Source organism: Myodes glareolus, chromosome 10 (genome assembly GCF_982192425.1).
Source record: "Myodes glareolus chromosome 10, mMyoGla1.1, whole genome shotgun sequence".
Classification (NCBI taxonomy): domain Eukaryota; kingdom Metazoa; phylum Chordata; class Mammalia; order Rodentia; family Cricetidae; genus Myodes; species Myodes glareolus.
Genome location: NC_142035.1, coordinates 46,794,297 through 46,807,255, shown reverse-complemented (window position 1 = coordinate 46,807,255; position 12,959 = coordinate 46,794,297). Strand labels below are relative to the sequence as shown.

General features: G+C 38.3%; 1 protein-coding gene and 1 pseudogene across 2 annotated transcripts in view; both read left to right on the top strand.

The window, feature by feature from the left end:
• The window catches only part of LOC125406027 (uncharacterized), a 53,532-nt gene that overhangs the window by 39,860 nt on the left and 713 nt on the right, over positions 1–12,959 (top strand). The window contains exons 17-19 of one of the 2 annotated variants that reach the window (XM_087911183.1): positions 7,000–7,214; positions 8,929–9,068; positions 10,764–10,809. The gene's annotated coding sequence lies outside the window, so the exon portion shown is untranslated. Of the gene's footprint in view, positions 1–6,999; positions 7,215–8,928; positions 9,156–10,763; positions 10,810–12,959 lie in introns of both variants that reach the window. The other variant, XM_087911182.1, reaches the window with a different exon arrangement.
• Positions 1,140–1,586, top strand: LOC148120623 (endothelial differentiation-related factor 1 pseudogene; annotated as a pseudogene).

The following is a 12,959-nucleotide window of genomic DNA, read 5'->3' as shown; positions in this document are numbered from 1 at the left end:
ATGAGGTTTCCAAAGTTCATTCCTGTTGTAGCTGGTGATGTTGTCTTGTATTCCTACACCATGCATTCTATTTATTGATCCATTAGTTGATATTTCCACTTACAGTGTAGACATGAATGCACACATTCACATGCGTTCCTTTCTCTTGGATGAATATCCACTGGTAAAATGTTGAGTCGTGATAACGCTGCATAAACTTTTGAGGAGCTGCAAGTGCAGGCTGTTTCCCCAGTAGGGTCTAGTACAGGCTGATGAGAGTGACCATCTCAGCCTGTCCTGCTTGTGCATTGCTGACATCAAGGTATGGTTTACTGTTGAACTTACAAGGATGAACTATTATTGCTCTTTTCTTCATTGATGTCTTTGCTCCCTCTTCCAGAACTTCAGTTTCCATCTTGTCTTTGTTACAGAATCTGCTGATTCAGTCTGCAAGCTGGTACGCTGTGGTTAATTAGCTCATTAAAATGTACATAGTTTACAAGATAGGAAAGGGAAGATTAGTCTGCGGAAGCTGGCTTCTCCTGTTAAAGTACAACTGATCTTGGAGTTCACATTTCGGTCTTGTTCCTGCATATAACACTGAAACTATCCATTTATGTCGCACCAAATGTATATCCTTGGAAATGAAACTTCCCTGCTGTTTCATTTCCCTTTAGTTTAAAACATCTATATAATTGCATGTATATATATATATATATTTTTTCAGGATTTATAGAATAAATATTTCAATCACTCCAAACAAAAAAGTATTTCAGCCAGATACCATTTAAAAAGTCTGTCAGTGTTTAAGCAATTTCTGAAAGAAAATGATTAAAAAACAGCAATTGAAATAAAAGAATCAAAGCACATTTTCATAATAAGTGAAGCATTTCAGGCTAATATGGGTTATGGTTTAATGATGTACATTAAGAACTAGCATAATATCATTTTTTGGTTTTTTTGTTTTGTTTTGTTTTTTGAGACAGGGTTTCTCTGTAGCTTTGGAACCTGTCGTGGAACTAGATCTTATAGACCAGGCTGACCTTGAAATTACAGAGATCTGCCTGCCTCTGCCTCCCTAGTGCTCCCTAGGGCTTAAAGGCATGTGCCACCATAGCCTGGCCAGAACTAGCATAAAATCATTTTAATTAGAAAAGGGCATGGCTGAGATCAATGGGGCCATCGTGTTGGTCCCGTGCAAGAAGGGCTCCACAGTCGCACAGACCAAGTCTAAGCAGGCCATTTTAGCAGCTCAGGAGACGAGGAGAAGATGTAGAGACATCCAAGAAATGGGTTGCAGGCCAGAACAAGCAGCATTCTACCACTTAAGAACACAGCCAAGCAAGACAGGGAGACATAGGAGCTGTATCAAGACAGGGCGACCTTGGAGGTGGGCAAAGTGATTCAGTGGGGCCTGCAGAGCAAGGGCCTGAAGCAGAAGGACCTGGCCATGAAAATCAATGAAAAGCCATAAGTCATCTCAGACTGTGAAAGTGGACGGGCCATTGCGAATAACTAGGCTTTGGGCAAAATTGAAGGCCATCGGCCTCAAGCTCCAGGGGAAGGACATCGGGAAGCCTATCGAGCAGGGGCCAAAGGCGATATGAGCACAAAGCCTCGAAGCCAGTGGTTCTGGCTGAGCTCTTCTGGATCCAGGACCACCAGCACTGTCATGGGTCTCCTCACATAGTCAAACGGAACACAGGCCTGGGTGCCCTCTCAACCCACACCTGCTGTCAAAGCAAAACCTTGCAAAGTGAAAAAAATCGGCATTTAATGAATTTAGGATGAAAACACACTACATTTATTTACCATTTTGCAGACTAATAATGATTCCAGAATTGTCTTTTTTAAAATCTCATGAAGAAATGGAAGTTGAAATTACAATATTAGATCTATCAAACCTTACTCAAAGTTAGTTCGTTCTTTGAATTAACTGCCAAAAGCAGACTAGATATCTGAATTTGGTTGTTATCTAGTATTTCCAGGATTTTGGTTTTTTTGTCTGCTTTCTCCTGTAGTACTTCAAATCATGCTTTCCATTCTTTTCCATGTACTAATTATAAATACTATTCTGGAGGCAAACTTACTTTATTATAAGGAATTGCAGCTGAAGGGAACTGGGCATAAATTTTTTCCATAGTAGTTCCAGTGTTCTCCTCCTGGCTTTCTGCTGTTTCTCAAAGACAGCGTGTGCTACCATTAAATTGATATTACTACACAGTGCACTCTCTGTAAAGGAGAATACCTTCTACAGTGGGACTTGGTGTTTGTTAATTCCTATTAAAACCAATCTGTCTGTTTTTACTATTTAAAAAAATTGATTGATTTGTGTATATGGATGATTTGTCTGCATATGTGTCTGAGTACTAGAGATGGTTGTGAGACTCCATGCAGACACCAGGAATGAAATCAGGATTTTTGGAAAAGCAGCCAATACTCTGAACTCCTAAGCCATCTTTCCAACCTTTGTCTTTTTAGTTTTAACTTTAGTTGCATAGACAACATATTTTTTCTTTTCTCAATATCTTAGTTGAGAAGAGGCTAGAAATGAAAAATTGTTTCCAATTCCCTCCTGGTCAGGTAGGGCAGGTTTAAGACTGGGGTGGGGGTGTGCAATTGTTTGGAGTAATGGAACAGTGCTCTGTCCTGTATGTAGATGTTGCTTCCAAACCAATGGGACCAAACAACTCTACTGGAAAGTGTAGGCTCTATGCCTTGTTATCTTACAACATAGCCACTGATTTGGCTCAGGGACTGTACCTTGAGGCCTTTAGGATAGAAAACGGCCTGGCTCATGTTCAAGACCTGTGCTTTGAGGCCTGTAGGACAGAGAAAAGCCTGGCTCGAGTCTGCGTGATATTGAGACAGCAAAAATGAGGGAGACACCACTCCAGTCAGAGGGATGGTTTGGCTGTCTCTCACTGGATACAGTTACCCCCACACCACATAGTGTCACTTAACCTATATACGCTGACACTCACAGTAATAAACTGAGTTCCTGCTTTGACTTGACTCCCTATCGCCTCTGATTGTTCTACATTGTGGGCCTTTAGAATCGGCAAATAGTGCACTGACCTTTCCCTTGGGAATAAGGAGGCCTAGCAACATTGGCTGGGGGAATAAGAAGACTCAGGAAGCCTAACACAGTGAGTTTAAGGAGTTGGTACTATGAAATGGAAATTTTGTCTTAATATTGACTGTCACATTTTTGATGTTTGGCCTACATTATATCATCTTATCTAATGAAAATTAGACAATTAAAAGTACACACACCCACAGCCAGGCACAGTGGTGGTACAAGTCTTTAACACCCAGCAGAATCAGTTGGACCTCAGTGAGTTTAAGGCCAGCCCAGTCTACAAAGTAAGTTCCAAAATAACCTGAACTGTTACACAGAAAAACCCTGTCTCAACAAACCACAATAAATAAAGAAATAAATAAAAACCCACCCACCCACACCGCTAGTCATGTTTCATAGTCTTCCCAGTTGAAAATTAAATTATTTTAATCAATAACAGCTACAAGCCTCATTAACTGCTGAATCATCTCTCTAGCCCTGATGCTAAGATCTTATAGAAACCTGAGCTGGCTCAGTCATCTTCCAGAAGACATGAGTTCAGTTCCAAGAATATACTTTAAATAACTCAACAGTACCTGCACCTCTAACTCCAGGAGATCCAACACCTTCACTGGCCCCCAAGGACACCATTTCTCTGCCTTATGCAACGCAAAAGTAAATTTTTAAACCACCTTACCATATGTGATCCCTAGGTCATGGTTATTAGAGTTTCACACCTTCATATATAATTTCCCTTCATAGAGACTCCATATGAAGTGATGCCATTTCCAATTCACCTGCCCAACTGTTCATTCACTTGTTCTCCCCACCATTCCAAAGTGAACAGTGCGAGGCTGTAAGAGGGGGCTAGCAAGAAGGAACAGTGCAACTTGCAAGACAACGCTGAGAAATTAGTGCTCAATACTGAAATCATTCTTTGTGTCTCTTTGCTATACCCTAGATCCTCTACCTTTTCCTTAAGAAATAGGCCGTGTTTGAGCAATTGAATCATTTTCTCATTCTGTTTCTAGCTATACATCTTAAGTTCTGTGCCTCTTTGAATAATACAGTTTTTGTCTTTCTCTGTTTTAACATAATCTTTTCTTTTAATTTTTATAAAGAATTTTATAATACAATCTTTTCCTATTTTATATAACTATCCCAGTTCCCACTCTCTTCCCTCCTGCTGCTTCCTTCACATTTCCCCACCCCACCTTCCTATCCACTCCTCAGAATGGGTAAAGCTTCCCATGTAGGGGTCAATAAAGTCTGACATTTCACTTCAAGGAAAGACTAAGGTCCTCACCCCTGTATCTAGGCTAAGCAAGGGATCCATCCAAAGAGAATGTGATGCTAGATGCCAGTTCAAGCACTAGGGATACATCCTGCTCCCACTGATAGTGACCCCACAGACTGCCCAACTGTCACAACTGTCCCCCATAATCAGTGGGCCTAATTTGGTCCTATGCAGGTTCACCCACTATCAGTCCAGAGTCAGTGAGCTCTCACTAGCTAAGGTCAGCAGTTTATATGGGTATCACCATTATGGTCTTAACCCCTTTATTCATGTTATCACTCCACCCTCTCGTGGACTGGTCTGAGGTGCTTCCCTGTAGATTTCTGTATCTGCTTCCATTAGTTGCTAGTTGAAGGTTCTATGATGACAATTAGGGTATTCATCAGTCTGATTACAAGGGAAGGCCAATTTAGATGTCCTCTCCACTTTGCTAGAGTCCTAGCTAGAGTCATCCTTGTGAATTCCTGAGAATTTCTTTAGTACTATGGTTTCTCTCTAGCCCTTTAATGGCTCTCTCAATCAAGATATCTTTTTCCTTTCTCTCCCTCACTGTCTTTATCCCTTATTCGGCATCCCATTCCCTCATGTTTTCCTTCCCCTTTCCCTTCTCTCCCCCCCCTCTGCCCACCTTTTCTTTTCTCCCCCTCCTAATTTTCTCAGGAGGTCCTGTCTGTTTCTCCTTCTTAGGAATGTCCATATGTGTCTGTTTTATGGTTCTCCTTGTTGCCTAGCTTCTTTGGGATCATGGACTATAGACTTGTTATGCTATACATCTAATACACACGACTGAGTACATAAAATGTTTCTCTATCTGGGTCTGAGTTACCTCACTCAGGATGGTTTTTTCTAGTTCCATCCATTTGCATGCAAATTTCAACATGTCATTGTTTTTTACTGCTGAGTAATACTCCATTGTGTATAGGTACTGCATTTTCTTTATTCACTCTTCAGTTGATGGGCATCTATGTTGTTTCTAGGTTCTGGCTATTAAGAATAATGTTGGTATGAACACAGTTGAGCAAATGAACATAATCTTAAATGAAATAAATTACATTACTCTTCACCTCTTTTTTTATCCCTTCTTCCCTTCCTAGCAACCCTACCTCAAACCCCTCCTATCTTCTCCTTAAGTTGACAACATCTTTTTTACTGCTATTGTTATACACAAATATGTGTTTATATGTTTGTATGTATTTATGCAAACTTGTATTGGTCTCCCTTCAACCAAGAGAGCAAGCAACTGCCACATTTCTCTTAAGAGCTTTAAATCTCCTCGGAATTGTGTTGGAATTCATGTCTTTCTAAAAGAAACTTTTAGAAATCCTTTTATGCTGAACTCACTATCTTGGCTTCCCATTCAGTCCAACGATGACCATGTTTTAAGGTCAAGACACTGAGGTCCATTAGAAAATCCATGACACTGGTCAGCATTTTCTGAATAATTGGATCTATGGTCCTTTGTCGAGTGTAGATTTACAGTGACACCCACGTTTGATCTCATTAGATAGAGGTCATTTACACTGCCATTTTTGACAGTTTCTATGTGGATAGTATATAAACTAGATATTCATAGATTTTTTTTAGCTTATATATCAAGTAAATCCAATATTGACCTAATATGTAGCAATAGTCTCTTCCTCCAAGTTTCATTACCATTATAATTTTCAGTTTCTTTGTGGTCCATGGGTTTCCACTAATAATGCCTTTGTACCCTTTATGTCTCTTTTATAAATACAGGACAGACCACATTTTAATACTGACGATGTGGCGCATGTCTTAGAGCATGTACCTAGCATATGGCAAGATCTGGGTTTGATGTCCTGTGCCTCACAAACAACTGAACAAGTCCATCTTTGTGATGATTTCGGCGGGGGGGGGTGGTTCGAGATAAGGTTTCTCCATATTACAGCCCTAGCTGTCCTTGAACTAGTTCTTTAAACCATGCTGGCCTCGAACTCACAGAAGTTCGTCTGTCTCTGCCTTCTGAGTCTGGGATTAATGGCATGCGCCACCACCGCCTAACTTTGCTGATTTTATACAGCTGATATGGATGAAGACTTGAGATTCTGTTTTTCTTAAGTTGAGACCCCCAGAGAGACCACCAGAATCCAGTCAAGTCCAGAATGCAAAACCAAGGTTTAATTCTTATGCCAGCTAGCTGGGAGTTCCCCCATGTGATGCAGTGCTGTAAGGAGAGCTCCCATTCCTCATTTGAGGTTGATATATAAAGGCAAAAACTGCAAGCCAGGTTGGTTTTGCTGAGTACAGGGTATGGACCACTTCTGTTTCTGTGCATGCTCCCCTCCCCCGCCAACCCCTCCAGTTATTTCTGCTCTTGTCTAGATCACAAAGCTGGGTGATGACAGGTGGCTAGCTTCTAGGAACATTTTGTGGTTTATACTTTTGCAGAGGTTCCTGTTTTCAAATAGTTCTTGAAGCTGCAAAGAGATTAAAGCCAATGTCTTAACCATCTCCTGACCAAGCAAAGCTTTTTAAAAATTTTTATGTCCTTAGAATTCTAGCATCTCTTCCTTACAGTATGTTTGAATTTTCTCTGACTCACTAGCTTAAAGCTATAGTCATCAAGCACCTTGTATTAGCTGAGTACAATTGATTTTTGACATACAAAATAGGGTTTTAATATCGGCATTTAATGTTTCAGGCACAAGCAACAGCTAAACCATATTCGGAATTCTTAAGAGAGAACGGCACAACTTCAATAATAAATGCGATGGAAGCCAATGTTAGATACCTAAAATCTATGCTCCCTAAACTGAAAGCTAGCAGAGCACTAAATTTATTCAAACTGGAGCGATATAAATACCTCTATCAAGAAGAATTAAGCTTCAGAAAATCACTTCAGTGTTACCTAAACGAGTAAGAAACATACATATATGTAGAAAGCCTGATAGTTCAGCAATTTGTCTAAAACGTAATTTTAGCAAAATACTATTTGTGAAATTCTTATAAGATTAATATGAATTTGCTGATATAATTTTGGGAAATAATATTACAGAAAGTTAATTTTACGTGGTAAAAGATTATGATGCTTTCTGCTTTTTATTATACATGGTAATTTGATATACTTAGTCAAATCAAATATATTTTCAGCTATGTAGTTTTGAAACAATCTAATTAAGAAAGAAATATTTACATAAAACTTTCTGTTAGCATTACCATAAAAATAGATATGGAATCTTTAGGATAGTGTATCTTAAAGCCAAGGGTAAAAGTACCACCACCTCTGCTTCCCCAGGCATAGTCTGGGAATCGCTAAACAATTTTCTTTGCTATGAACTTTGACCTTACCACTAGAGGGAGCCAGAAGACAAAATATTCTTTTGAGTTTCTATGGTCTCCATAAATGCATAGTGTGCTACAGGAAAAGATTAATATGAGGAGAAAAGCCTAGATTATAAACAATGGTTTAAAATTGTTAGATGTGAAGGTTTTTGGAGAATATATAGACAATTTCCACCTGTGTTGCCTTGGTGATGTAACTATGTCTTATGCTTCTTTGAGTCTTTTATTATTATTATTATTATTATTATTATTATTATTATTATTAACAGTTCCACTATCACATTCTCCCACAGTTTGTTATGTATTATTCCCCATGCAAAATGTTTAATTATAATACTCATGTCTTAACATGAGGGGCACATAAGGGGAAGGCAAATATTTTCCCATGTTTTCAAAAGATGATATTTGTAAAATCCACTAACTGGTCTGCAAATGACTGACCTCATTCATGGAAAGCGTGAAGATTGTCACTTGCAGTGCTGACACACAGACCACTCTGCTCATCCTGGCTTTGGATGGCAGTGAGTGGAATCAGTGAAAGTTACAAGAACTTGGGTGAACACTTAGAAACAGGGAGAACTGACGGGGAGCTAAAGGAAACACAAAAGAAGATTCTTTCCTTTTGTGCAACAATTAGTTATCTATATGTCTCATGGATAAGTACGGACCCATGAGGTCCCAATTCCATATAAAGATAAGAGGCCCAGTGTTCTTAACAATTCTCTGCAGATAATTACAATGTCTAAAAGTTTAGAGGACAAAAGCCATATCTTGTCAAGAGGACAGAAATTCCACAGTAATGAAATCCACATATTCCTAGATGCTTCATTTTAGCTTATCAAGCATCACAATCTAATGCTAAAATGAATTTTCATGTAATAAATCTCTCTAATCAAGAAAGTGAACATCCAGGATCATATGTATCATATTTTACTATTCATATAGCCTACTGCATAGTCCAATAACACCGTGAAGAATATTATAAATATGTCCACTCTTAATTGAAGTAGTTTCATTGGTCAAGCTGCACACCTCTAATAGCTGTACCTAGCCCTCCTCCTTTAAAAATCTAATTTCATTTGGAATACCTCTACAATGACGTGAACTGCCTTTGGAGAAATTGTGTGCCCACAAACGCATACAGCTGGAAAACTCACAGACACTTTTAATGTGCCATTCCATGAAAATTTCATTTATTCTCATGGCAGTATTGTTAAAATGCAAGTAACTTACTAGACATTCAGGAGGAAGTGACCGCTTTAGACTTTACCCTTTCCAATCTTTGCAGGAGTTACAAGAATTTGGAGATGAGCAGAACAAAACTTAACATGGAAATGCAGCCCAGCAGATCCGCAGTAAATGCAAAACTCAAGGCCTTTCACCGGGTGCTCTTCTGCTGGCTATTTTGATAGCAACCCAGGACCCAGAGTAAGTCTTCTTCCAAGAGAATACATGTCAGCATTGCCCTCAGACTCTCAGCTATCAACCAGTGGCCTAGAACCCTGCCTAGGCATGGTCGGTTATGCTTTCAGTTTTACAGTTCTGGTGTAGTTCTAGTTTTCAACTTTGTTAACTACTAGGCTTTGTAGTCTACAATTCCTAGGTTAAGGTCAGAGTGAAACATGATAAAAAAAAAACAAAGTAGAGTGATTAGAGAGAGGCCTCCACGGGGAAACTGTGCTACTGTGCCATTGCACGGGCATGAGTTCAGAAGCACAGCATCCACCTGAAAGCTTGGCATAGTGACTGTCACTGTAGTGCTGGGGAGTGCGTGAGAAGAGGGGAATCCCATAGTTCTCAGTCAGGCTGGTCTAGAATAAGAATAAAGTGTGAGCTCTAGGTTCAGTGTGGACCCTTGTTTCAAAAACACAAAGTGGAAAAGAGAGAGAAAAATACTGGAAGTAAGTTTTCCCAACATAAGTGTGTTCTCCAACACGTTATTAGTACACCCCCATCAAACACACGCACACACACACACACACACACACACACACACACACACACACACTACATGGGCAAAGAGAGAGTAAACAAAACCAGAAATTTTATAAACTTGGAAAGTTCCTGGTGTTCTTAGTTTTATGAGACATCATTTACAAATTTTACAAGTATGTAAATGAACTTATTCTTTTGAAATTCATTTGAAATCTGAATGCAAAGTGCCTTTTAGGAAATGATCACTCCTGAACAGACAAGGTGGCTCCGTGTTTAGAAGGTTTTGTTGTGAAGCCTAACAACTTCAGTTCAATTTCCAGAACCCACATGTGAAAGGAGAGAACAAGTTGTCTCAGTATTTGTCAGCTGACATAGACAAATGCTCCATGACATGTATATGTGTACATCCTGACACAGACCTACACCAGATAAACACATAGATTGGTGTGAAGGGAGAAACTACTTGTTTGTTTCTGACTGCCCAGACATGAAATAATCACACACAAATCTATTCCAATTGTAATACTGTTTGGCCAATAGCTTAAGCGTACTTTTGGCTAACTCTTATATCCTAAACTAATCCACCTCCATTAATTCGTCTATTGCCATATGTCTGTGACTTACCAGATAAAGTCCCATTCCTTGAATCTGTCTCTGGCAGGGCTACATGACTTCTCATTGACTCTGCTTTCTTTCTCCCAGCATTCAGTTTATTTTTCCCGCCTGACTCTATTCTGCTAAACCACTGACTGAAACAGTTTCATTCATTAACCAATAAAAGCAAAACATATACAGAAGGACTTTCACACCATGGGTGCATAAATAAAAATGATTATTCCTACACAGAACTCTAGGTCTACATTGACATGCTTTGGCTTACTTTTTAAGCAACTTTAAGCTTGGCAGTATACATATTTTACTCAATCTTATTTTTAGGTTCCACATTGTGTCCCACGTACTAGGAGACATTGTATACTTTTGTCCCTCCTAGAAGTTATTATTTTGCAATTACAAGTGATGTAACTGAGATGAGGAGATAGATCTTTTAGGTTCATTTTGTGATCACTTAAAGAACAGATTTGGTGTTGAGGACTGAAGATGTGGTCTGTATTTACAAAAATATTTTCTGCCCATGAACTAGAAATCTTTAATTAATATAGAGGTTAAATAATATCTGACTTTTTTCAGATGCAGCAACAGTCCCAATTTAATTATAAATGGAGAAGCAATAGAGGTATGCTGTCAAAATACATGTATTTAATTTAAGTTAATAGACTTATGAAACAAATTTTAAATAGTAACTGACCTCTTTATCTTGTTATATTAACTAGTGTAAACATTCACAACTTCAGCATTATTATTCTTCTACAACTTTTCAAAATTTTTGGAAAGAGACACAAAGACATAATCACTAAATACAAGGTACTACATAAAATATAAACAACACTGAAAATCAGCAACACAATGCCTGCAAGTAACACAAAGAAATTCTAATCATAATTTTAAATATTAATAGCCTCAATTCTCTAATCAAAAGACATGGACTAACTTAATGGATCAAGGAACAAAGTCCATCTATTTGTTATTTGCATGAAATACATCTTATCTTTAATGATAAAGTAAAAGGATGGAAAAATGCCCTGATCACATGGGACCAGGAAGCAGCCAGTCATCATTGTCTATCCCAATATCTGACAAATGAGACTTTTGTGACACACACACACACACACACACACACACACACACACACACACACTGATTCTATAGGCTATTTCTTAATGGACCTAGGCTAATTTTACTGTGACTAAAACAGTATCACTAACATAATATGAATAGGCAAGAAATGAATGAAAAGGTCTTGTTTGTTTGATGCTGAATAGGACTGTGAATGTGAATACACTTTGAATTTTTATTTAAAGTGGTTGTCATTAATCAATAATTTGGGGAGTTTGATGATCCTTTGTTTTCTGAACAGCCCATCATTACAAATGATTGATGGAAACCAGCTTGGACAAAATTACCACTTACCAGGGTAGAGGCATGCAGATTAGAAGAGAAGCAAAGGGCATGTATATGCGAGGAAAATTAATAGTACCAGGAGGGCATTCCAGTGAATACTAAAATCCCAATGTTTAATTTTCCATACACTTTTTCACCCCAACACAACTGGGGGAAGAAGACAAATGACTGCTTTAACATTATACAAATAACAACTCAAGCAATTGCTTGCTTCAATGCTTAGAGACTTCAAGTCATTAACGTTTAGTTGTTCAGCAATGAACCCACCCAAGACCAGGTATCCTGAAAGCAGCCACTCCCAAGGTCAAACCTCCTATTTCAAAAGAAGGAGCAGAAGTCTGCTTGAATATCCTGACCATTGATCTACCTGTGTGGGTCATCATAATGTCAAAAGAATACACTTAGGTCAGGGTGTGTAGTCACACTTGTTGTCAACAACTTTGAACAAGTTGAAACTCTTTGACCTTCAGGCAAGGTGGAAATATGCTCACATTTTTGCTCTCTGCAAAGTAGAAAGGAAGAGATACATGAGTTGACTATGAGCCCATCTGACTCCATGTTCCATTCTCCTTCCTCTTTCGTATATTTACCATAGCATTGGGATCAAAATGCAGGCCATATGAGGGCAATTCAGAAAGTCAGATTTAGTATGCTTTTAACCCATGTATCAATTTTTCCTTTGAATACCAACTATAACCCAAGACTTAGACATTACCTTGCTTTTATCATCAGATGTGTTAGAGGAAACTTCACTTGCATTTGTCTTTGAACCAGAATCTTTACATATGTAAGATAAGACTACTTCATGAAAAGAATTAGTATGCTGAAAATGAATAATATGTTTTAGACCCTGCATTTATTATACTTAATATCTATATAAAGGACTTTTTTGAGGAGAATGCTCCTGACTGCTCTGGTATAATGGGGTGGCCATGAACACCCAGATGTCCACATGCCTCTTCATCTTGAATTCTATAATTAAGTGTGTAATTATTCACACACTTAAGCTACTTCAAGCTTGAGGGTATTTTGATAAATTTCTCTATGTATGGAGTTTTCTATTTCATATTTCTTCAAATAATATCCCTTCGCCTGTTCCTTGTGGGTTGTTCTAGGATTTATTATTTTTTCTATAATAATTTTGCTAATATTATTCTCTTTCCTGCTTTCCATTTGTTTCCTACTAAATATTACTTCTGTTGACCAAATATTTAGTGTTTTAAAGTGAAAGTAGCAAAACCACAAAGAATTTCAGGATTTTATAGATTCTTAAAGACTAGTCAAAATGCTATTCACTCCATGAACCTATATTTAACATCCTGGGGAAAATGGTTGTTTTGATGTAAAATGTTAAAATCAAGACAT